This window comes from Mustela lutreola, chromosome 3 (genome assembly GCF_030435805.1).
Source record: "Mustela lutreola isolate mMusLut2 chromosome 3, mMusLut2.pri, whole genome shotgun sequence".
NCBI lineage: Eukaryota > Metazoa > Chordata > Mammalia > Carnivora > Mustelidae > Mustela > Mustela lutreola.
Window position 1 is genome coordinate 32,655,911 of NC_081292.1, and position 23,564 is coordinate 32,679,474.

At 36.4% G+C, this 23,564-nt stretch overlaps 1 long non-coding RNA gene and 1 other non-coding gene across 2 annotated transcripts; one reads left to right on the plus strand and one right to left on the minus strand.

Moving 5' to 3' along the window:
- Nucleotides 1-294: 294 nt before the first annotated feature.
- LOC131826508 (uncharacterized) lies at nt 295-22,487 on the plus strand. Its single transcript, XR_009351627.1, has 3 exons — nt 295-1,145; nt 2,738-2,818; nt 19,628-22,487. It is a non-coding gene; the product is annotated as an uncharacterized LOC131826508 (long non-coding RNA).
- Nucleotides 13,941-14,048, minus strand: LOC131828413 (U6 spliceosomal RNA). Its single transcript, XR_009352424.1, has one exon. It is a non-coding gene; the product is annotated as a U6 spliceosomal RNA (small nuclear RNA).
- Nucleotides 22,488-23,564: the final 1,077 nt, after the last annotated feature.

Here is a 23,564-nt window from a genome sequence, read left to right on the forward strand (position 1 = left end):
AAACGAATGGACGAGGAGAGAGAAAAGGGGAACACGCAAAGAAGGAAGAGAAGGAGGGAGAGAAGGGAGAGCGAGCAGAGGAGAGAGGGGGAGAAAGGGGGCGGAAGGCGCGGGAGGAGGAGCGCGCTCGCTCTCCCCTCTCCCCGGCGTGCGGGGCAGAGACTCGAGCGCCGCCGCCGCCGCCGCCGCCGCCGCCGCCGCCGCTCCGGGCCGCGCAGCTCGCTCTCTGCCGCGGGAGGTGGCGAGGCGCGGGAGGGAGGGGCGCGCCGGGGCTGCGGGGAGGGGAGACTATTCCATCAGCGAAAGGAGGATTGGCTGCATCCAAAGCCAGTCCGGATGCAAAAGAGGGCCCCGGCCTCGGTCGGGTGGGGTGCACGGGAGCGCGGTGGGAGGTTGGGGGGGCAAGAGGCGTGGGGAGGCTTTGGAGGGGGGCCACCTTCTGCAGTTGTCACCGCGTCAGCTCTGGGCATCTGCCAGAGCACCCCTCCAGGCAACTTCTTCCCACAGCCCCCTCTGATGGACCCCAACTCTCCCCACGCCTCGCCCGTCCAGCGGGGCACAAAGAAATCCCAGTCTCTTCGTAAACTTTGTGCTTCCAGTTATGCCGCCCCCTCCCCTAGCCTCCACCCCCGCCCTTCCCGCTTCTTGGCAGGAAGGTTAGGCCCCTGGCAAAATCCTCGGCGTGAGGCAGCTGATCACAAATGCCAACTGTGTGTCTTGGGGCCAGTTAAGCCCTCTCCTCTGCCCGGGCTCTCTAGAGACCATTTCAATGCTCTCAAGGTTCCCAGGAGACCGCTGCGGATGTGGACCATCCCCCACTTAGCCCGCACGGATGGGATGCTGAGCGGTGTCCTCAAAGTGCTCTCTCTCACCTCGAGTTTTCATTTCTAGATTGTAAAAATTCCGAATTTGGAAACAGGCAGATATTTTTTCCTCATATCAAAAAGGAGGACCATAAACTAGGTGATTAGCCCTAGGTGGGAAATGAACCGTCTCTAATCAGAATACTAACTTCTTGAGGAAGTCGGTGGAAGTTCTGAAGTCCCTCCCCATCCCATGACCTCTAATTCTTTTTAGTTCTTCTGCCACAGGGAAGCAGCCAGCGACTAATAAAAGATTTGATCTTGCCATAATTTCCCAAGCAGGTAAGACCCAATAACTATTTCATGGTTCTTCAGCTTTTAAAGTTTTGTTTCATTCTTATTCAATTATTTTGTGTGTAGTATGTTGGAAACTGCAAGCCAAAAGAACAAATTTTGAAGTGATTTGCATAGTTATTATTTGGCCAAGTTAAGCTTGCATGAGGCTAGCTTAGTTTCTCATAGTTTCATATATACTGAGTATTAAATATATCCTCCCGGGTGGGCTGGAAGAAGCTTCTATCCAAGTGGCAGTGGAACTGGCCGCTTTATGTAATCAGTATTTACTAATAAACTCCACTGCAGTTGACACGTATCCCCCAGATACTGCTGACCCTTCCCCCTAGGTTGTGAGATCTTCCATTCTGATCCAAAATTGTGCCCCCCTTTGTCTGGTCGACTGGCCATTCCTATGAGCCCCACCAAACTTGATACTCTGAAAGGGTCTGGGGGTCAGCAGAGAGCCTAAGCAGAGATATGCCTGAGCATAATGCTGGCCGCTCAGTGTGCAGGAGGCACTGTAATCAGTGTCATTTATAACCCCATCAGGACATCTTCTGGAAGGTGTAAAGAGTTGCCCTGTGAAAGATTTGGCTGAGAGAATCTTAACACAGAGCTGAAGACCAATTGTGAATTTTATGCCATTACCATTAGTACTATTACCATATGGGGTTGTAAGAATACAGGTCCTTTGCAGTGGAAAATGCACTAAATGACAAAGTCCCTCCCCTGAAGAACCAACAAATTAAAGCTGTAAGTACCATGAAAAGCAGGGTTATATGTGTTTGTGTTGTGGAATGAATAAGCAGACAGAGAACTACAGATTTTTGCCTCCTTAATTTTCAATTCATTACAATTAAATTGGTGTGCTTAGAATTGGATGTATTATACATTATGGTTTTTAAAGATCTTTTTTACAGAACTGGCTGACTTTTTATATCAGCCAAAAGGAATGCCCATTGGAATTAAAATATCATAACAGTTAGTGTTTCTTTTGGCATTTGAAATGGTTAAATATGCAAAGCAAAAGAGAAACAAATAAATCTCAGCTAAATATTCAGTTTAAAAGCTGAAAGGAGCAAAAGTCAGGGAATTCAAGGCAAGACTGGTAAAATAACCAGACTGCATTATTAGAAATATAGTTTATATAAATTTATAAATATATATTAATTATAGCCATTATGAATGAATTAAACTGGGGAGTACTATTACAATTTGTGTTTTCTCATCATTTTTAATGAGACTGTTGATGATATTTAAAGTTCAATTTTTCTTTTTCTGATTTAACTCACTAAGGCTATAAAATTAAAAGACAGCAAAACCTATAAGCAATTATCTCTGCCCAAATGGATATAGCAGGCCCAAACCACAGCTACATGACTATCAAACAATGATTATGAAAACCACAATTGAGAAAAGCATCAGGGAATGATATTGCAAAACCACAGCAACAAATGTATCTGTGATATTGAAAACCACAATTCACAACTAATACCCTGTGTACCGCAAATTACTATTTAACTGTAAATGTGAAAATGTATAAGTAAGAGCAAAAAATAATTTCTCATTTACTTAAAAATGAATTATTCATTTTTTAGACTCATTGATTTCATCTCTACATAATGGTTCATTTTGAAAACTTTCGGCTTTCAAAGACAAATCATTGAAGAATCACATATGTAAGTTACTTTAAACGCAGAAAATATGCAACTTTTAATAACATTTCCTTAAATACTAAAAGAATTGATCTGAAACCAATCTGAAATTAAGAAACATTTACCTCAGTCTTTCTCAGGCTTTCTTCATAAAGTTCTTCTGGAGTGAAAGGGGAGGTGAGTGGACACTGCTTATGGTAAAAAAGCTTGAAGTATTGTATTACAACTTCAATGAAAATACAATTGTATATACTCTTAATAGTCCATTTAGCCAAAAACATATATCTGACAATAAAATGAGATGTCATTACCGAAACTACTTTAGTATACAAAATCAAAGGTTTATTTACAAGTAAATAAAAACAATATTGTTTGCAGGTTTCTAGGGTCGCCAGATTTCAAAAATTAAAATAGGATGTCCAGTTAAATTTGTATTTCAAATAAGCAACTTTTTTTTTAGTATTAGTCTGTTCCGTGCAACATTTGGTACCTACTCATCTTAAAAGAACAATTGTTCATATTCTGTATTTTATTGCATTATATGACAAACCTACAAATCTGGCATGTTAACATTTTCACAAATTTATGGTTGTTTTACAAATAACACTCTTTATAGAAAAGGCAAAAAAAACCTTAAAGTGCTTCCTACAGACATATATAATTCCTGAACATCATATTATTTAAGGATGGCAAGGTAGAAGAATAAATTTCTATACAAAAATTCTTACTTTATTTGGCACAGTACAGAAATGTGCTCTCAGTGTAAATGGATTGCATTCATGTATGTCTTACTCTTGGATTTGTTTTTAAAATGTGTTTTTTCCTCCAAGGGATCGACAAATTGATAAACCAACCTCCCAGGCCACATCTTATTAGGCAGCAAGCTGCCTCCTTTATTATGGGAGTAAACAATATTCAAAAGCTTCAGAAAGACTTAATTTTTTGCCCTTGTATCCTCACCAGAAATTGAATACAGTTTATCTGCCTTGATTTAAGATTGTGACACTGAATTGAACAAGAACGCAGTATGAAAATAGTGTTTCGGATTTGTATATCTTTATAATTTGAGCAGTTTAAAAATAAAAATCAACAAATTCATCTAAATGGCATTCCTACATTATAACTATGAAAAGGACTATCTGTTTACTTGCAAAGGAGCCAAGGGCTTTGAAAACATTCAGTCAGTCTACATCAGGGTTTTAACTTGGGCCTCGTGTAGACGGTCAATCTCTCAAAAGAAGTTTGTATGTACAAAAATACGTTCTAAGGAGTGAATCTATTGAATTCACCAGATACTAAATATGTCTGTGAAAAAGCCATCTGCGGACCATTATGAGTTAAGAATCACTATTCTCTTTATGTGCAAATTGTTATGGTGTCCTGAAAACCAAGGTGTGCATGATTTTAGTTTTTACTCTTTGCAAATCGTCCTTTATATTCAAGGAACTATTCTGAGAGAAGACGGTCATGGGATCAAGTCTATTTAAAAAAAAAAAAAAAGAAGAAGAAGAAGAAGAAAAGAAAGTTTTTTGTTGCTAAGTCTGTATAATACATTCACATCTCCAAGTATAAAATAAATATTAAAGGAGTATAACCTGAGATTTTAGGGGACATTGTAGATCTTGCCTGATTAACATCCATTCCCTTTTCAGGTAATAATGCTGTGATATCTTTTAAAGAATTATTCTTCCTCGCCCGGTATTTGGTCATGTGATACAAATGTGACTGTCCTCAATCCCTGACTGGTATATTCTAGGTGTTTGTCTCCAGTGATTGATTAAATGGCCCGATTTGTTCCCATTAGTCAGCCCTGGAATGTTTTCCTGTTCCAGTGGAACCACTGAGGGAAAGGTGCTGTTTTTCTGCTGGGCTCCACCGGGAGAATGCAAATCCTGTCATGCAAAATGTGCTGTTGCCCATCCTTGTTGGAAGAAACTGTTAAGAACGCTGCCAACACAGAGGACTAATTTTGTCTTATCTTAGGATCTGATTTTTGGGAAATCCAAACTAAGATACCCATCAACATTTCAATATCACTTTGTTTTGGATCCATCCACATTATCTTTGTGTCTCCATAAACATTAGAGTCATTTCTATTATATCTCACTTTCATCTATTTGGCTAAGCTAACACTTAATGCACCTTTGTTGTCTTAGTATAGATGTCATTTTTCACAGGAAGTTATCACTTATCTCCCAATCTCAATGAGATGCTTCTTCTCCTTTGCTACCATAACACCTTTTCTTTCTGCATAATATCACTTGTTGCAATGTATTACATTGACAATTTAGTTACATAAAATCCAGTCCTCACCAGCCAATACACCTGTCCCAATACACCTAACTAGATAGAAAGGTTGGTGAGGGCAAGAATCATCTTTTTCAGAATCATATCCTCCCCAGTGCGGGACACATAGAAGGTTCTAATATAATTATTGAAAGAAAAAGTGAATTCAGAATTAACCTGCCTTATGTGGGAACTCCTGCCATTCTCAGTCTCCATCCACATAGCCACAGGGACAGGAGACGGCGGCCATATTTGTACAGCATAACTCCATGCGTGCTCTTGTTGGCAGATTCTTGGACCGCAAGGGAGATCCTGACTCAATTATGACCAAATCCCTCCCTTAGAAATCTAGAGTTAGTTTCAAGAGTTTCATCCTTACATAGGCTGATCTCTTGAATGAAAAAGTAAAACCTTTGGTATTATGGCATGGTTGCCACCATCTGAACAGAGTAGCAGTGATAGTTTTTCTGAGGAGAGAAAAGTGAATAAAACATATGAAATGGAATCCCACATCTTGTCCCAGCCCATTCAGGGACTGCAGAAGCACTTCTGCCCCTGATATCACTGAGATACTTATGGTTTCTTAAAATAAATTCCTCCCAACATTTTCTTCTTTCAATTATTTTTGTCTTAAATTAGCATTAGTTGATTCCTGTCACATTCGAGCTGAAAGACTAAATAAACCAGGACAAAAATTAACCATCTATGACTCCAGTTTGCTTGACTGAACATTTGAATATTTAGAAGTAGCAGTTGAACTGAATTTTCAACTTTCCTCCAGAAAACACTGTACTAGTCTGGGTTTTTCAGATAAACAGAACCAACAGTATATATATATATATATATATATATATATATATATATATATATATTTGGAGACACAGAAAGATTATAGGGAATTAACTTACACAGTCAGAGAAGCTGAGAAGTCCCAGGATCTGCAGTTGACAAACTGAAGACATAAGAGAGACAGTGGGATAGATCTAGTTTGAATCTGAAGGCCTAAGAACCGGGAGGAGGCTGATGGTGTAAAATCCAATCTGAATCTGAGTATGAAGGCAGGGGAAGGCTGATAGCTCAGCAGGGAAACAGTCATGCACAGAGAGGGATTTCTCACTTACCTGCCTTTTTCTAATCAGGTCTTTCGTGGAATTGAGGAAGACAATTTGCGTTATTCCTCTGCCTATTCAAAATGTTAACCACATCTGAAAACATCACAGACACACCTAGAATGTTGGACCAAATATCTGGGCACCCCAAAAGCCAGTGAAGCTAACACATAAAATTAACTGTGGCAACCCTGAAATGGCAAAGAACCCTTATGAATCTTAAGTGGGTAAATCCACAATTTTAACATAGATAATCACGATAAAGATCAATTACCGATTTTGGACATTCACTTCAATAAGAGGTAAATCTTGGGGAAAAAGTTAGTATTTTCAAATTCAGAATTCCTCAAGGACTTGATAATCCATTGACATGCACATCTATAACCGTCCTGATTAACATATATTCTGGCCCCAGATGTTCGATTTTACTTTCAACTTTACTTTACCACATTTGAATAACCATCTAACAGATTACCTTGCACGTAAATTTTATGAATGTTGTTATAATTTGCATGAATAATGTTTATACTTCTGTGGTGGATTTTATTTTTCAACCTATAACTTTTGCCATAAATTCCTAAATGCAAAAGAAGAAATTAAACAGCTTTTTGAGAAAACTTGCTATGTGTATAGACTTAATCAAATCACTTATCTTTGCTTTTATCTCCTTGCAAGAGTATATTAAAATAATGCATTATGAGTGAATTTAGGGTGACCTGAAGTTGTATGATTATGAATAAACATACCAGGGCATACTGATAATGAAATCATCTAAAAGACACTGAAAAGTATGATTATATCATTTTTAAAATATATTTTATAATGAAAATTAAACTATATGACTAATATACCTCTTTTAAAATAATTTTTATATTTATTAAACAGATAGATGTACAGATTTAAAGGTCAAATAGATTTTTAAGGCTCATGATGAAAATTAGCAGTTTCTTGTCCCTCTCAACATCCTGACAATTCCCGCTCCCAGGGGAATAATCATTGTCAATTCTTTTTAGGTGATTTTCCCAATGTTCACCTCATTTTTTTTTAAGTAGGCTCCACATCCAACATGGAGCCCAATGCAGGCTTGAACTAGTGATCTTGAGATCAAGACCTGAGCTGAAATCAAGAGTCCGACACTAACAGACTTAATCACCCAGGCCCCCATGACGTTCCACTCATATTTCTACATAAAATAGTATGTTTTAAAATTTTATTAGTTTAGGGCGCCTGGGTGGCTCAGTGGGTTGAGCCGCTGCCTTCAGCTCAGGTCATGATCTCAGGGTCCTGGGATCGAGTCCCGCATCGGGCTCTCTGCTCAGCAGGGAGCCTGCTTCCTCCTCTCTCTGCCTGCCTCTCTGCCTACTTGTGATCTCTCTCTGTAAAATAAATAAATAAAATCTTTAAAAAAATAAAATAAAATAAAAAAATTTTATTAGTTTAGTTATTATTGATTATATTGACTATCTACAATAAAATATGAAATTGTAATGGATTTATACCTCCAACACACACTTTCTTCAAATCTTTTTTTAAATCAAAAGCTTATATTTTTATTAACAGCTAATCTATATAGAGTATGGCGATTATGTTTTGTTTTGATCTCTTTGTCTTTCCTGGAGTTCATAATTAATGTCGTCATCATTTCTCAGTTTTCAATGAAATATCACTATCCATCCCCAAATCCTTTGCCAGTGTAATACAGTCATTATTACGTCAAGTAATGCATCATTGCATCCAATAATCGATAATCAGATTATCAGATAATCAAGTCGGTTGTTTTTCCTGCCATGCTGGTGTCCTTGGACCCTTCCATCCTTCTGTTCTATTCTCAACTAATTGCTCTTTGTGACTAAAATTTTCTTTTCCTCATGATCCTGAGAATTCCCTTTTGCCCTATATTAGATTCTAGGTTTCCTGAATACTATTTATTCCTTTTTCTCCTTTCCTTTCCTCTTTCCATTCATCCTTGTTTTGTACTTTTAGAGTACAATTTCATGGAGCTTCCTGGGAAAATGTATATATAAGGTAATTTTTTTGAGATTTCACAAGACTGAAATTCTCCTGATTTTGCCCTAATACATGATAAATGGCTTATGAGGGTATAGAATTCTAGAGTGTAAATTAGTTTTCCTGAGCTGTTTTTCTTGTTTTCCTTACATTTTTTTCCAGTTTTATTGAGATATAGTTCTATATCATAATATAAGCTTAAGGAGTACCACGTGATGATTTGATGCACTTGTATTTTGCAAAATGATAACCACAATAAGGTTAGTTAACACCTCCATCACCTCACATAATTATCTTTTTTCTGCCTGTGGTGTGAATATTTAAGATCTACTGTCTTAGCAACTTTCAGGTGCATAATATAGTATTGGTAACTATAGTTACCATGCTGTACATTAAATCCCCAGAACTTATTCATTTTATTTTTTTAAGATTTTATTTACTTATTTCAGAGAGAGCAAGAATGAGAGAAACCAGGGGGAATGGCAAAGAGGGGGGCAGAGAAGGGGACTCCTCACTGAGCAGGAATCCCAATACCCAGAACCCTGGGCTCCATCTCAGGACCCTGGGATCATAACCTGAGCAGCAGGCAGACATTCAGCCAACTGAGCCACCCAAGTGTCCCAGAAATTATTTATCTTATAAATGGAAATTTGTACTCTTTAACCAACATCTTCCCATTTCCCCCTCCTCCAACTCTTGGCAAACACCATTCTACTCTCTGGGATCTATGACTTCAGCTTTTAAAAATTCCGCACATAAATAATATGTGATATAATTTAGTATTTGTCTTTATCTAATTTATTTCACCTAACATATACCTTCACCCATGTTGTCACAAATGATAAGATTTCCTTTTTTTCCCTCATGGCTGAATAATATTCCATTGTTTATAGACATATACTCCATCTTTTTATCCATTTTTTAAATATATTGGTTATTGTGAATAATGCTGTACTGGACGCTGAGATCCTAATTTTATTTCCTCTGAGAATATACCCAGAAGTAGGACTGTTGGATCCCTGATGGTAGTTCCTTTTTTAAAAAAAAAAAAGATTTTATTTATTTATTTGAAAGAGAGAGAGAGTGAAAGAGAGCCGGAGAGTGGGGTGAGAGGCAAGGGAAGAAGCAGACTTCCTGCTCAGCAATGCTGGTCTCAATGCTAGGACTCTGGGATCATGACCTGAGCCAAAGGTGGATGCTTCACTGGGCCGCACAGGTGCACCCAAATGGTAGTTCTACTTTTAATTTTTTGAGGAACCTCCGTAGTGTTTTCCATTGTGGTTGTACTGATTATTAGTCCTATTGACAGTGCAAAAGGATGCCCTTTTCTTTAGATCTTCACCAACGCTTTTGTGAGATGATGGTTTTGATTTGCATTTCCTTGATAATTAGTGATTGTTGAGAATCTTTCCAAGCACTTGTTGATGATTTGTACATCTTCTTCGGGAAAATGGTGGTTCAGGTCCACTGCACATTTTTTAATTGGATTGTTTGGTTCTTTGCTATTGAGTTATATGAGTTCTTTTTACATGATGGATAATTAACCCTTTATTAGATAGACGATTTGCAAATATTTTCTCACATTCCATAAGTTAGCTTTTCATTTTGTTCATTGTTTCTTTTGCTGTGAAGAAAGCTTTTTAGCGTGATATAGTCTCAGCTTGTTTATTTTTGCTTTTGTTGCCTGTGCTTTTGATGTCAAAAAATTGTCTGGAGGACCAGTTTCAAGGAGGATTTTTCCTATTTTTTCTCTTAGTGCTTTTTGTTTTGTTTTGTTTTGTTTTCAGGCTCATTTTGAGATCTATAATCCATTTCAAAATAATTTTTGTGAATAGGTAGGTAGGACTCCAATTTCATTCTTTTGAATGTGATTGTCCAGTTTTCCCATTACCATTTATGAAAGAGACTACCCATTCCCTATTGAATAATCTTGACTTTCTTATCAAATATTAGTTGACTATATATGTAAGGGAATAGTTTCAGGGCTCTTTATTCAGCTTCATTGGTCTATATGTCTGTTTTTATGCCAGTACCACATGGAGTTTTTTTTTTGTTTGTTTGTTTGGTTGGTTCTTTTTTGCTATAGCTTTGTAATTTATTTTGAAATGAGGAAGTCTGTGGCTTACAGCTTTGTTCTTCTTTCTCAGAATTGTTTTGGCTATTTGGGGTCTTTTTGTGGTTCCCTTATGAATTTTAGGATTGTTTTTGATATTTCTTTAAAAATGCCATTGGAATTTTGATAGAGATTACACTGAATTTATGACTTTGGATAGTATGGACATTAAAAAAATATTAATTGCGCCAATTCATGAACATGGGATGCCCTGAGGCATTCCTACAGTAGAGTGGTCATTTAGGCCTCTCATTCCAAAGGCCTATGCCATTCTCCAAAACGTTCCTCACCCCCAACCTCCTCCATGTTACATTTTGGCAGGCCAGGTATTATGGATGATTTCATGCTCTACATTAGCTCCAACATTTGTGTCTTCTTTAATTTCTTTCATTAATATCTTGTAATTTTAAATGTACAGCTATTTTGGGATGCCTGGGTGGCTCAGTTGGTTAAGCACCTAACTCTTCATTTTGGTTCAGGTTATGATCTCAGAGTTGTGGGCTTAAACCCTGCGTCGGGCTCCACACTGAGTACTGACTCTGTTTGTCCCTCTTCCTCTGCTCCTCCCCGCACTGATGCTCTCTTGCTCTCTAAAATAAATACATAAAAATGAAAAACCTAAATGTACAGATATTTTATCTCCTTGGCTAAATTTATTCCCAAGTATTTTTATGCTATTGTAAATGGGATTGTTTTCTTATTTTTTCAGGTAGTTTACTGTTAGTGTATAAAAATGCAACTGATTTTTATATGTTGATTATATGACCTGCAACTTTATTGAATATTTATAATAGTTCTAGCAGTTTTTAGTGGTGCCTTTAGACTTTTCCATATGTATTAGATCATATCTTCTGCAAATACTTTTTTACTTCTTTCTTTCTGATTTGGAGGTCTTTCATTTCATTTTCTTGACTAATTGCTCCAGCTAGGATATCAGCTTTATGTTGAATAAGAGTGGTAAAAGTGGGTGCCCTTGTCTTACTCCTGATCTTAGAGGGAAAGCATTCAGCTTTTCATCAAGGTATGATGTTAGCTGTGGGCTTGTCATATATGACTTTACTTATGTTGAGGAACATTCCTTCTAGATACAAATTTTTGTGAGCTTTGACCATGAAGCGATGATTAATTTTGTCAGATGTTCTTTCTGCATCTATTAAGATAATCATGTGATTTTTATCTTTCATTCTATTAGTGTAGTGAGTCACATTATTTGTGTATGTTGAACCATCTTTGAATACTAAGAATAAATCATACTTGATCATGGTATATGATTCTTTTAACATGCTGTTGAATTAAGTTGCTAATATATTGTTGAGAATTTTTGTATCTCTATTTATCAAGAATATTGGTTTGCACTTTTTTTTTCTCGTAGTGTCCTTTTCTGCCTTTCATATCAGAGTAATCCTGGCCTGACAAAATGAGTTCGAGAGTGTAGCCTCCTCTTCAGTTTTTTGGAAGAGTTCAATAAAGGATGGTGTTAATGTTTGGCAGAATTCACCAGTGAAACCATCTGGTCCTGTGCTTTCCTTTGTTGGAGGTTTTTGATTGTTAATTCAATCTTCTTCCTAAAATTTAGTTTTTTCATATTTTCAGTTTCTTTCTTATTCAGTCATAGATTGTATGTTTCTAGGAATTTATCCATTTCTTCTAGGTTATCCAATTTGTTAGCATCCAATTCTTCAAAGTAGTGTCTTGGGACTTTTTTGAACTTCTGCAGCATCCATTGTAATGCTGCATCTTTCTTTTCTGATTTTATTTACTTGAGTCTTCTTTTTTGTTCTTAGTCTACCTAAGGTTTGTCAATTTTCATGATCTTTTTAAAAAACCAACTCTTAGCTTCATATAGTCATTTATATCATTATAAACTTCCTTTATAGAACTGCTTTTGCTGCATTCCGTAAGGTTTGGTATGCTGAGTTTTCATTTTCATTTGTTTCAAGATATTTTTTAATTTCTCTTTTGATTTCTTTGATTTTCTATTGGTTATTCAGGAATGTGTTAATTCCACATCATTATAGATTTTTTCCATTTTCTTGTTATTGTTTTCTATATTCATACTATCACGAAGAGGTATTTCTGACGTAATGATATTATTTTAGTCTTCTTAAATTTGCTAAGACTTGTTTTGTGACCTAGCATATGTTCTATCCTGGAGGAACTTTTGTGTACTTGAGAAGGATATGTGTTCTGCTGTTGTTGGATGAAATATTTTGGTTGGGTTCATTTGGGCTAATGCAGAGTTCAGGTGCAATACTTTCTTACTGATTTTCTGTGTGGATAATTGATCCTTTGTTGAAAGTGTGATATTGATAACCCTTACTATTATTGTATTGTTGTCTGTTTTTCCCTTCAAACCTGTTGGTATTTGTTTGATATATTTAGATCCTACAATGTTGGGGTATGTATATTTAGGATTGTTATATCCTCTTGATGAACTTTATTTTATTTAATGACCTTCTTTGTATCTTTACCGCTTGTCACTTAAGGCCTATTTTAATACCAATGCAGCTATTCCTGCTCTCTTTTGGTTTCTTTTTGCATGAAATATATTTTTCTGTTTCTTCACTTTGAACCTATGTGTGTCCTTAAAACCGAAGTGAGTCTCTTGTAGGAAGGATATAGTTTGTTCTTGTTTTTTGTTATTGTTTATTTTTTCCATTCCGCTGTTTTGTCTTTTGATTAAAGAATTTAATTCATTTTTATTTTGCATAATTATTGATGAGTAAGGACTTAATTATTCCATAATATTAATTGTTTTCTGGGTTTTTGTTTTTTGTTTTTGTTTTTGTTTTTTTTAGTCTCCTTTTTCCTTTCATCCTCTTTTGCTGCTTTTGTTTATGAATTGGTGGTTTTCCATAATGGTAAATGCTTTGATTCCCTTCTTTTCATCTTTGTGTATTTACTGTAGGTTTTTGTCCTGTAATTGTCATGAGGCTTACCTTAAACATCTTATGTATATATAACAGTCTATTTTAAGCTAACAGCAACTTAACTTCAGTTACATAAGAAATTTTACTTTTTTACTCATTTAATTTTTTTAATTTCACAATTTACCTCTTTTTATATTATATATTCACTAATAAGTTATTATAGCTATTGCTGTATTTAATACTTGTATCCCTTAAATTAAATTTTTTGCTAGGATTAAGTGGCTAGCACAGTACCATGTACAATGTTATAATATTCTGAAATTGACTACATATTTACCTTTCCAGTGTATTGCATGTTTTCATGTTACTGATTTTTCCCTTTTCATTGCAACTTTAAGAACTCCTTTAAGAATTTCTTGTAAGTCAGAAGGTGATGAACTCCCTCAGCTTTTGTCTGCCTGAGAACATCTCTCTCATTCATTTCTAAAGGACAACTTTCATCCATAGAGTATCCCACTCTCTCCTGGCCTATAAGGTTTCTGCTGAGAAAACTGCTGATAGCCTTATGGGGGTTCCATTGTAAGTGATAAGTTTCTTTACTCTTCGTGCTTGTAAGATTCTTTGTCTTTGATTTTTGACAGCTTTTATAATGTGTCTTGGAGAATAGTTTACTGAATTGAATTCGGGTACCCATGAGTTTCATGAACATGGATAGCCAAATCTCTCTCCAGATATGAAACTTTTGAGCCATCATTACTTTTTAAAATATGGAATGTCTTGAATTTGCACGTCATCCTTGTGCAGGCAGTCACCATAGCTAATCTTCTCTGTATCCTTCCAGTTTTTATGTATGTGCTAATGAAGAAAACAACCAGCCATTATTTTTGAAAATAAGTTTTCCGTCCCCATCCTCCTCTCTTCTTGAACTCCAGTAATTCTCAGATTGGCTCACTCAATGGTATTCCGTAGATCACATAAACTTTCTTCACTCTTTTTTTTTTTTAAAGATTTTATTTATTTATTTGACACAGAGATCACAAGTAGGCAGAGAGGCAGAGAGAGAGGAAAGGAAGCAGGCTCCCCCCTGAGCAGAAATCCCAACACAGGTTAGATAGATCCCAGGACCCTGGGATCATGACCTGAGTCGAAAGCAGAGGCTTTAACCCACTGAACCACCCAGGCACCCCTCTTCATTCTTTTTAATTATTTTTTCTTTGTTGTCTCTGAGTAGATCATTTAAAAGGTTTTGTCTTCAATTTCAGTTTCTTTCTTCTGCTTGATCTATTCTGATTTTGGCTCTCTGTTGCATTTTTCAATTTCATTTATTGCACCTTTCTCCTCAGAATTTTTTTAATGATTTCTGTTTGTTTGTTTGTTTGTTTTTTAAACTTCTCATTTTGTTTGCACATCGTTTTTCTGATTTCATTGAATAGCCTTCCTATGTTTTCCTGTAGCTTGCTGAGCTTTCTTAAAACAGCTATTTTGAATTCCTTGTTGGGTAAATTGCAGATCTTCATGTCTATGGGTTGATTAATGGAAGATTATTTGATCCTTTTGTGGTGTCATGTTTCCATGACTTTCTGTGTTCCTTGAAATCTTGCACTGCTATCTTTGCATTTAAGTAGCAGTCACCTCCTACATTCTTTACTGAATAATTTTGGAAAAGAATCATCTTCCTTCAGCCCTACTAGGGATTCTGGGGATTTCTCAGATTTTCTGTGGATACACATTGCTCCACACTTCTTGCTCCCTCTTGTGGCAGATTCTTTTTTGTTGTTGGTTGGTTTCAAGTTTTATTTATTTATTTGTTTGTTTATTTAACAGAGAGAGGGAGAGTGCCCACACAAGCAGGGGAAGCAGCAGGCAGAGGGAGATGGAGAAGTAGGCTCTCTGCGGAGCAACTTAGTAGCTGGATGGGGGAGCTCGATCCCAGGACTCTAGGATCATGATCTTAGCCCAAGAGAGAGGCTTAACTCTGAGCCACTCAGTCACCCCTCTTTGTTTCAAGTTTTTATTTAAATTCTAGTTGGTTAACATACAGTGTAATATTAATTTCAGGAGTAGAATTTAGTGATTCATCACTTACATACAACACCCAGTGCTCATCCCAACAAATGCCCTCCTTAATACCCATAACCTATTTAGCTCATCCCCTACTCATCTCCCCTCCAGCAACCCTCAGTTTCTTTTCTGTAGTTAAGAGTGTTTGCTTTATGGTTTGCCTCTCTCTCTTTCTTCCCCCTATGTTCATCTATATTGTTTCTTAAGTTTTGTGGCAGTCTTTAGCTTGTATGCTTTCTTTTGTTCCTGCTGTACCCTGGGCCTATAGCTGAGTGCCACCCTTTCACCTCAAAGGTGATGCTAAATGTTCATTTTTTGTCTCTTCCTGGCCCAAAGAAACAGTCCAGCTTTCTGTGCATGCTCACTAGTTTTCTGCCAAAGCTCACTTTTACTACGGTTAGGGGCATGTAAAAAGAGCTGCCCATGGAGGTGTGTGAGTGCAGCCCACAGAGTGCTGTTGATTTCCATGGCCCTGTTGTGGGGGTTGAGAGTTTGGGCATCTCAACAGCTAGGGGGTGGGCCTCCTGATGGAGTCCATAATGTGGTTAGTAGGATTGGTTTTCCTTTGACATATTCCAAGCCTTTGCTGTTGCTCTCCTTGCTGCTCACCACCCCCAGCCATGCAATTCATGATGCAGTACTCTGGATGGGATGAGAGAGAAATGGGCCTCTGGCAGCATCCCATGCAGTTGGGAAAGCCAGGCACTCACACATTCTTACTTTCCTCCACATGAGGATCATAGGCTGAGAAGGGCTCTCGTGGCACTAGCTGTGCCACTTCGGGATAAATTCAAGCTTTTTCGTACCACCTTCATCTTGTTCAGTCTCTGATTTTTTTTTTTTTCTAAAGATTTTATTTATTTGTCAGAGAGAGAGAGAAAATGCACAAACAGGGGGAGTGGCAGGCAGAGGGAGAAGCAGGCTCCCCGCTGAGCAAGGAGCCAGATGTTGTACTGGATCCCAGGACCCTGGGATGATGACCTGAGCTGAAGGCAGACACTTAACTGACTGAGTCAGTCAGTCATCCCCAGTCTCTGATTTTTGTTGTTGTTGTTCCAATAGTGTGCTCAAACTTCTCTGCTGGATTCCTGGACTTCCATAAAGACCTTCTTATCTACTGATGATTGTCCAAGTCAGTGCTTTCCAGGGCTACTGGACTGCAGGCAAAGGGCCAGGGGCCAGTTCCTGGGCCACTATTGTGCTCATAACCAGGACCAAGATTTGACTATTGCACAATGCAGCTTTGGATGAGACGTCTCCCAGATTCTTTGGCATAGAATCCTGGCTCCCACAAAATCACTTTTTCTATGAATGGAGGCCAAATTGTTGTTGGGGGGGATACAAAAAGGGACTCCTTCAATTTTTAAACCAGCGTTTCATTGAATTCTATCTTCCAGTGCCATTCAAAGATGACTCTTTCTGTATCATTTCCCTGACATCTGGATATAGCCTGCTTCATTCCTCTACTCCCATCCAAGAAACTTTCAGGATATTCTCTTTACCCTCAATCTTCTGAAATTTCATAATGTGAAAATACGTTGCACTGTCTCCCCATTCACTGACCTTCCCATTTACTTGCTGAATGGTTTCAGTCGAGAAACATGTGCCATCAGTTCTGAGAAACTTCTTTGTTTTCTTTCTTTCCCTGGAATTTTTATTATCTTGGTCCTTCTTGAGTGGATACTACCATTTTCTTACGTTTTCCTTTCCTTACTGTCACCATTTTTGTTACCTTCTGGAAAATATTTTTGGCTTTGTCCTTCAAATATTCACTGCAATTTTTATGTATGTGATCATGTTTTAATTTATTTGACTTATTGTTTTTATTTTCAAAGAGTTCTTTTTCAGTATTCTATGTTTATTCCCTCTTTTCCATGTCTCTGAGTCCAGTAATTATAAGTTCTCTTCAGTTCTCTGAGAATTTTGTTTCCTTAGTGCTTCTTTATTTTTTTCCTATATAATTTTATATCTGTTTTTCATGTTGGAATTTTCCCATACTTTTTGATATCTTTGATTTTCTGTTTCTAATATGACCTAAACACTAAACACCTAATTGGAAGTTTGTGTGTATGGACAGAATCTAGTTTGAGAAGCACTTGTCAGGTTGCAGGCTTTGGGAGATAGGACAAGGACTTTCCTGCCAGAGGTGCCTATTCATACACTGTTCTCTTGGTTTCGACACATTCCCCAGAGAGAAATCCTGAATACTCGGCCTCATAAGGACACAGCCAGTGAAGGAGCTTCACTACCTCACGATTTAGTGTAGAGACTTCTATTCAATCTCTCCTTTCAGTACAAGATTCCCATCTTCAGTTATTATCACTGAATATAAAATACAGAATATCTCTAGGTTTATGCTAAAGAATAAGTCTCAGCCTTTAGCCAAGGATGGAGAAGTTGATAACTGGCAGTTGGTATGGGAGAAAAATTATGGATAACATTGATTCTTTTATAGACTTTGCACCAATCCTTGTATTTCCAGTCCCATCTGCAATCCCACTTTCAGGTATACCTATTTTTTGTATCTCATAATTTTTCTCTTTTCTTTTTCACTCTTATTTTTTTGAAGTATATTCTCAAATAACTTTCTTGGAATGTGTACAAATGAAAAAAAAAACTTCTGAATCTTCATGTATTGAAAATGTATTTCTTTTGCTCTGATCCTTGGTTGATAGTTTAGCTGGGAATATAATTCTAAGTTTAAAAATCATGTTTTCCCTGGTTAAATTCAAGAATGCATCATTCTTGTCTTCTAGTATTAAGTACTACAGGTTGGAAATGTGATATTAGTTTAAAAAACTTTGAATTTTACCTAATCCTTACTTGGCTGATGCTTTTGTAATTTTCTCATTAACTTGCTCTTCTGGAATTTTACACTTTCTTTCTTTCTAGATTTTATTTATTTATCTGAGAGAGAGGGTATGAGCTTGAGTGGGGGAGGGGCAGAGGGAGAAGGAGAAGCAGACTTTCTGCTGAGCAAGAGCCTGATGCAGACTCAACCCCAGGACCCTGGGATCACAACTGAAGCTGAAGGCTGATGCTTATTGACTGCACCACCTGGGCTTCCCATATTGTTTTTATTTATATTGTATTATTTATATACAGTTTATATACTATTATTGGTATATATAGTATAGTATGTTAGTATGCATATATTTATATATTATTAATATTAGTATCATATATAGTATTATTTGTATACTATTGAATATTATAAATTTCAACCCACCAGTCATCTATCCTGTAAAGGTCTTAAAATGAGCCTGGGTTTTTAAAATGTATTTATTTATTAAGAGGAACCTGGTTTTATTCACATCCTATCTCTCCTACACACAGCTCTTGTGATTCAAATAAACTTGCCTCATTTCCACTCTCATAGTGATCTTTAATTAATTCTAATCTTATAATATGATCTCATCCCCCTTGTTAGTGATTGTTTTAGGAATGGGCAAGGGACCCAATTCTGGACAAGGAAAGAGTTGCTGGAGTCTTTGGGGAAAGAAGAGAAGTATGGGAAGAGTTGCTGGAGGCTTTTGTTCTTAGGAGAGAAGTATGGGGAGCCCGTTTGTCTCTCTTCTGAATATAGACAAGGAAAAATATTGCATCCCTTGCTTCTGTCATCTATTTTGAACAGTGAGAAAAGTGATCTCTAAAACAGAGTTAACATCCAGAACAGTGCATAACAAAGAGAATAGCATTCAAATAAACCTGAACTCCAGTCACACTAGGCTTGGCAACTGCTTTGCTTTAAGACTTCCTGTTACATGAGCCAGTAAAATTTCTTAATGTTTTACAACAGTTTATACTGGTTTTCTGTTAGCCCAAGCTGGAAGTGTCATAAGTGATACTAAAGTTATAGAAAAGTATTTTGTCTTTTATTCTTGAGTCACATGGACTGAAGAGGAGCAGAGAATATGGGTGGGGAATAAGCTTGTCATCCTGTGGTATAGTTTAGTATTCAGACTTTGAGTTCAGCCAATGGCATCACTTCTAGCCTCTTTGTGTCCAGCAGTTCTAAATCTTGTGCCTTTTTAGATGTGTCATATACACAGCACATCATTATCATGGTGTCCAGAATCAAAGTACTTAGGTTCAGATCTTGGCTCTGTCACTTCTTAGCTAGGTAATCTTTTGCATGTTATTAATTATCTATGTGTTTCAGTTTCCTTATATTCAAAACGAAAATATAATGGTATTCATATTGCAGAGAAGTGTTATATTAAATGAGTTATATGAGAAGTTTTTGGCATGTAGAAAGTGCTGCTTAATTGTTACCTAATTAACAGATTAGTCAAAATAATTTCTTCTCTTCTTTTTTAGCAATAAAACACTAATCTTGTCCAAGATGTTCAGTTAGAAGTACGAATTTTCTGAAATTACCTTACAGCTAGGTTTGGCTGTGTAATGTAGTTCAGTCCAATAGAATGCAAACAGAGATCTACTGGATGCGGCTAAAGAACCTGAAATGATTTTGCTCAAAAGCCACAAGGCATCTTTTTTCTTGGCCTACCCCCTTGCTCATTTCTGGAATGGGATATGATGCTTGGATACAGAAGAGCCATCTTGTAATCATAAAAAGAAAACCTGAACAGGATGGAACATAGTTGGAAAAGAGGAGCCAATTCTGATGACTTCCTTTAACAGTATATCAGTCCCAAACTGACTCTGGAATTCTTACTCTGCAAGAAGGAAAAACACCTGTTTTGTTAAGCACTATATTTAGGTACTTACGTACAGCCAAAGGCAATACTAACTACTACACAAGGGACCTTCTGGGCAAGGTGGTGCTCTTTTTTTTTTTTTTTTTTTTTACCTTTTGAGACCATGGTTTTATGGAGATTGTTTTCTCATTAAGCTTTATACTTTCAGTAGATTTCTATCCTTGTTTCACACTTTAGAAGTTATTTAATTATCTACAAATAATCTCAATGACTTCTTTTCATCCTCCTTACCTTTAAGGTTTATTCCTTTTTTATTCCTATATTTTCTACTTGGAGAAAAGGGAAACAACAGTAATACCTATCCTGGGGACTGGGAACTTCAATTTTTGCAGGGGCTATGGGCAAGGTAAAAAAAAAAAAAAGAAGTATCCAGATGTAAGATACAGGTGATGATTATGGAGACATCAAGAGCACATGTCCCTGTTAAAGGTTTTTAAATACAAATAAAATAGATATAATGCCACTCAAAGAATATAGGCCTATAGGAGCCCAATCTATCTGCTAAAACTCTGCAGATTCTGATTTTAAGACATAATACATGTGAAATAACTGTCAAACTTACTCAACTGCAATGTACCTCCTCACCAAAACACAAATATTAATAATAACAACAAATATACAATTGAGACCTTTTAAAATTGAAAGTGTATTTATCTAAAATACTTCCATTTATTTTCTTCTGAATTGAAATTGTTTTTCCCCTTTTTGGTTTTTGACTGTTACAGAAGACAATACAGTAGCTAATATCATACTCAATAGACAAAGGAAACAAACAAAAATCCTCTCTGTGGGGGTTGTTATGGCTTTGGAAGAAAACCAACTATAAGCAAAAATGTAAGATAGAAAAATATGTGTTTCCCACCCCCATCCTTCCTCAGTTTCTTTTCTCTTCCTGCCTTAATACATGTGTTGAGGAGTTGCATTATAATAATGGCTTATAACACACTTTAAAACCCCAATTAACCAGGTTCAGAATGGAAAATTGTACTTTCTAAGCTCACAGAGTAACTGGAGATGCTGGAATTCTACCCATGCACTGTCTAATAAGAAAATTGATGGAGTTTTCCTTATGCTTATTAGAGTTCCTCTGATAGTGGGCAATTACAAAATTTGGACTCTCAAACAAATGGACAGCAAACTGGACTGATAATCAGGAAAACAAGGGTTTAAGCTAGACTCATCAACTTGGAGAATTGTATTCATCATTCACATTGGTAATCATTTATTTTCACATTCTAAATTTGATGCCTCTATAATTCTAATGTTAGCTTTAAGTACTATGCCACTCAGACCGTGAGTCTCTAAATAGTAGGAACTTTGTCTAACATCTTGAAAATGTTCTTTATAATGTCAACAATTTGTCAAATTTTACATGTATTTTCCTTATTGCTTTTTTGGTCTCTAATATGCTGTGGAACTCTATACAGGAAAGGCCCAAGTAATCATGGTTTGGAGCAAGTTTCATCAAGAGGCTCTAATCTAGATGTCTGTATAAAGAGAATGTGAACTTATGTCTTTGCCACTTGTGGGAAATAGAGCCCTAGCTTAATGTAGTACAGAGTCCTGCCTTAGGATTTTCATAAGATAGATAGATAGATGCCTATTAGAATATTTGGCAGAAGGACGTTTTGAAATATTTTGGGTCAATGAAATTTAGTCCAGGACTACAGACTAAATGGTTTTTATATATGTGGCTACAAAATTTCATTTAAATATTCCTTTGGTAATAAGAAATTTGAACTCCCAAAGGCCAACATAAATGTGACTAATAATAATTTGTGTCTATATTCTAAAGCCAGATTTTGACTTAACTTTCAAGCTCCCTTTTCCTGTAAAAAATCTGTTCTGTCACATTGCCACACAACATCCTGTTACTCTATTTTCCTAAGCTGGCAGGAAATGGTCCACTATTGATGTCTGTAATGGGGAAATACTTCTCACCAATCTCATCTTCTTTGATCAAAACTTAACCTCAACAACATGAACCACTTAGATGAGACTATCTGGAAATATTGAGTAGGATCCTGTTTGTTTAAAGGATGAGGCAAAAATCTCTGTTCCAATGAAACATAACAAAATTCAGACTTTCATATTTAAGATACATTGCAGTGTTTGAATTCTCATCAGTTAGTTAATACATTTATATATTGTGTGTCTGCTATGTACCTAGCCATTCTTCCCAGGACTAGCTTTGTTGCCTAGAAAGCTAACCAAAAAATTGATCTGGTTACAGTCTATTGTTTTCTTACTACAATGGGTGAAATGCTACAAAATAGCAAATTAAATTAAAAGCAAATAAAATAGCAAATTAAATTAAAAGCAAATAATTTTGCAATGTTTGTAATGTTTACTATTACAATTACAGTTTTACATTTTTGTAAGTAGATGAACTGAGAACACGGAAAGTTGTAACAAATAAGAAAAGGGAGATTAATTTTGGATTTTCAAGATTAGGAAGGCAATGCTGGTTGAGCTACAAGTAGGATTTTGACATACAATTTACTCCTTCATTCATTCATTCATTACTTCCTTAGTAATTATAATGTGTCAGCCTCTCTTTTAAAGACTGGAAATAGAAAGACAAGTTCCAGCCAGAAGCAAGACGACAATATTCAGTAACTGTATTCTGGGTAAGGGAGATGATCACAAGATGAAAAGAACAAAAAGCTGGGCAAAAGGGAGGTTGTGCTAAATGTTTACTTCTCAGATATTTGGCCTCAATCCAAACCTGCTTTCCTTCCCCATGACACTTTAGTCAGAGTAAAAAAGCAAGCATGTAGTGTAGAGCAAGAGCAAACAAATCCATATCTTCCAACATTTTACTGACAACTATTATTTCTGTACGTGAGTATTTCTGTAGTTTCAGTAGAACAATCTGATTGCAGTAACAGTTTATTTGGCCATATATCTGACCTAAAACATGCATTACTTTCTCCTTAGTATAGCTATAGGTTTATAGCCCAGCATATCATAAATGATATGCAAGTTTCACCTCACTCAAGTAAATAACAATATAAAATATCAATACACTGAAAATGATGAAGATATTGATTTTAATTAAATGAATGCCTCAATGATTTTCCTCATTCTCAATCTTTTCATATTTGTTTAAGCATAATAAGATTCCTTTATTAACAAAGTGAAACAATTTTGCAATAGAAGACTTTAGATGTTACCATAGTTTTTACATGGTTATAACACAGAAAAGTAATCTTCTTTCAGACAACTTTTTTAAGGGTATATTCTGCCTACCTGATTTTTCTTGTTCTGTCATAGCTAATAATTAATTACAATACAGAGAAGATAATAGGGTATCGTAAGCTCAAGGACATAGGAAGCAACAGAAAGATTTCTTGAGATCACTGCATTACAGTAGTTTAGGATGCATTAACTTAAGCATAATTATGTCCAGTAAAGAGTAAAGGGTGCATATTTGATTTCTAATATAAATATCCATATTTTGTTCCTGAAGATACTGATGAGAACCATTAGTCACTATGTAAATATGTAACTTAAGATTTTCAATGGAAATATTACTTATTAATGGCTTATTATGTGTTATGGGTGGAATTGTGTCTCCTTCAAATTCACATGTTGAAATCT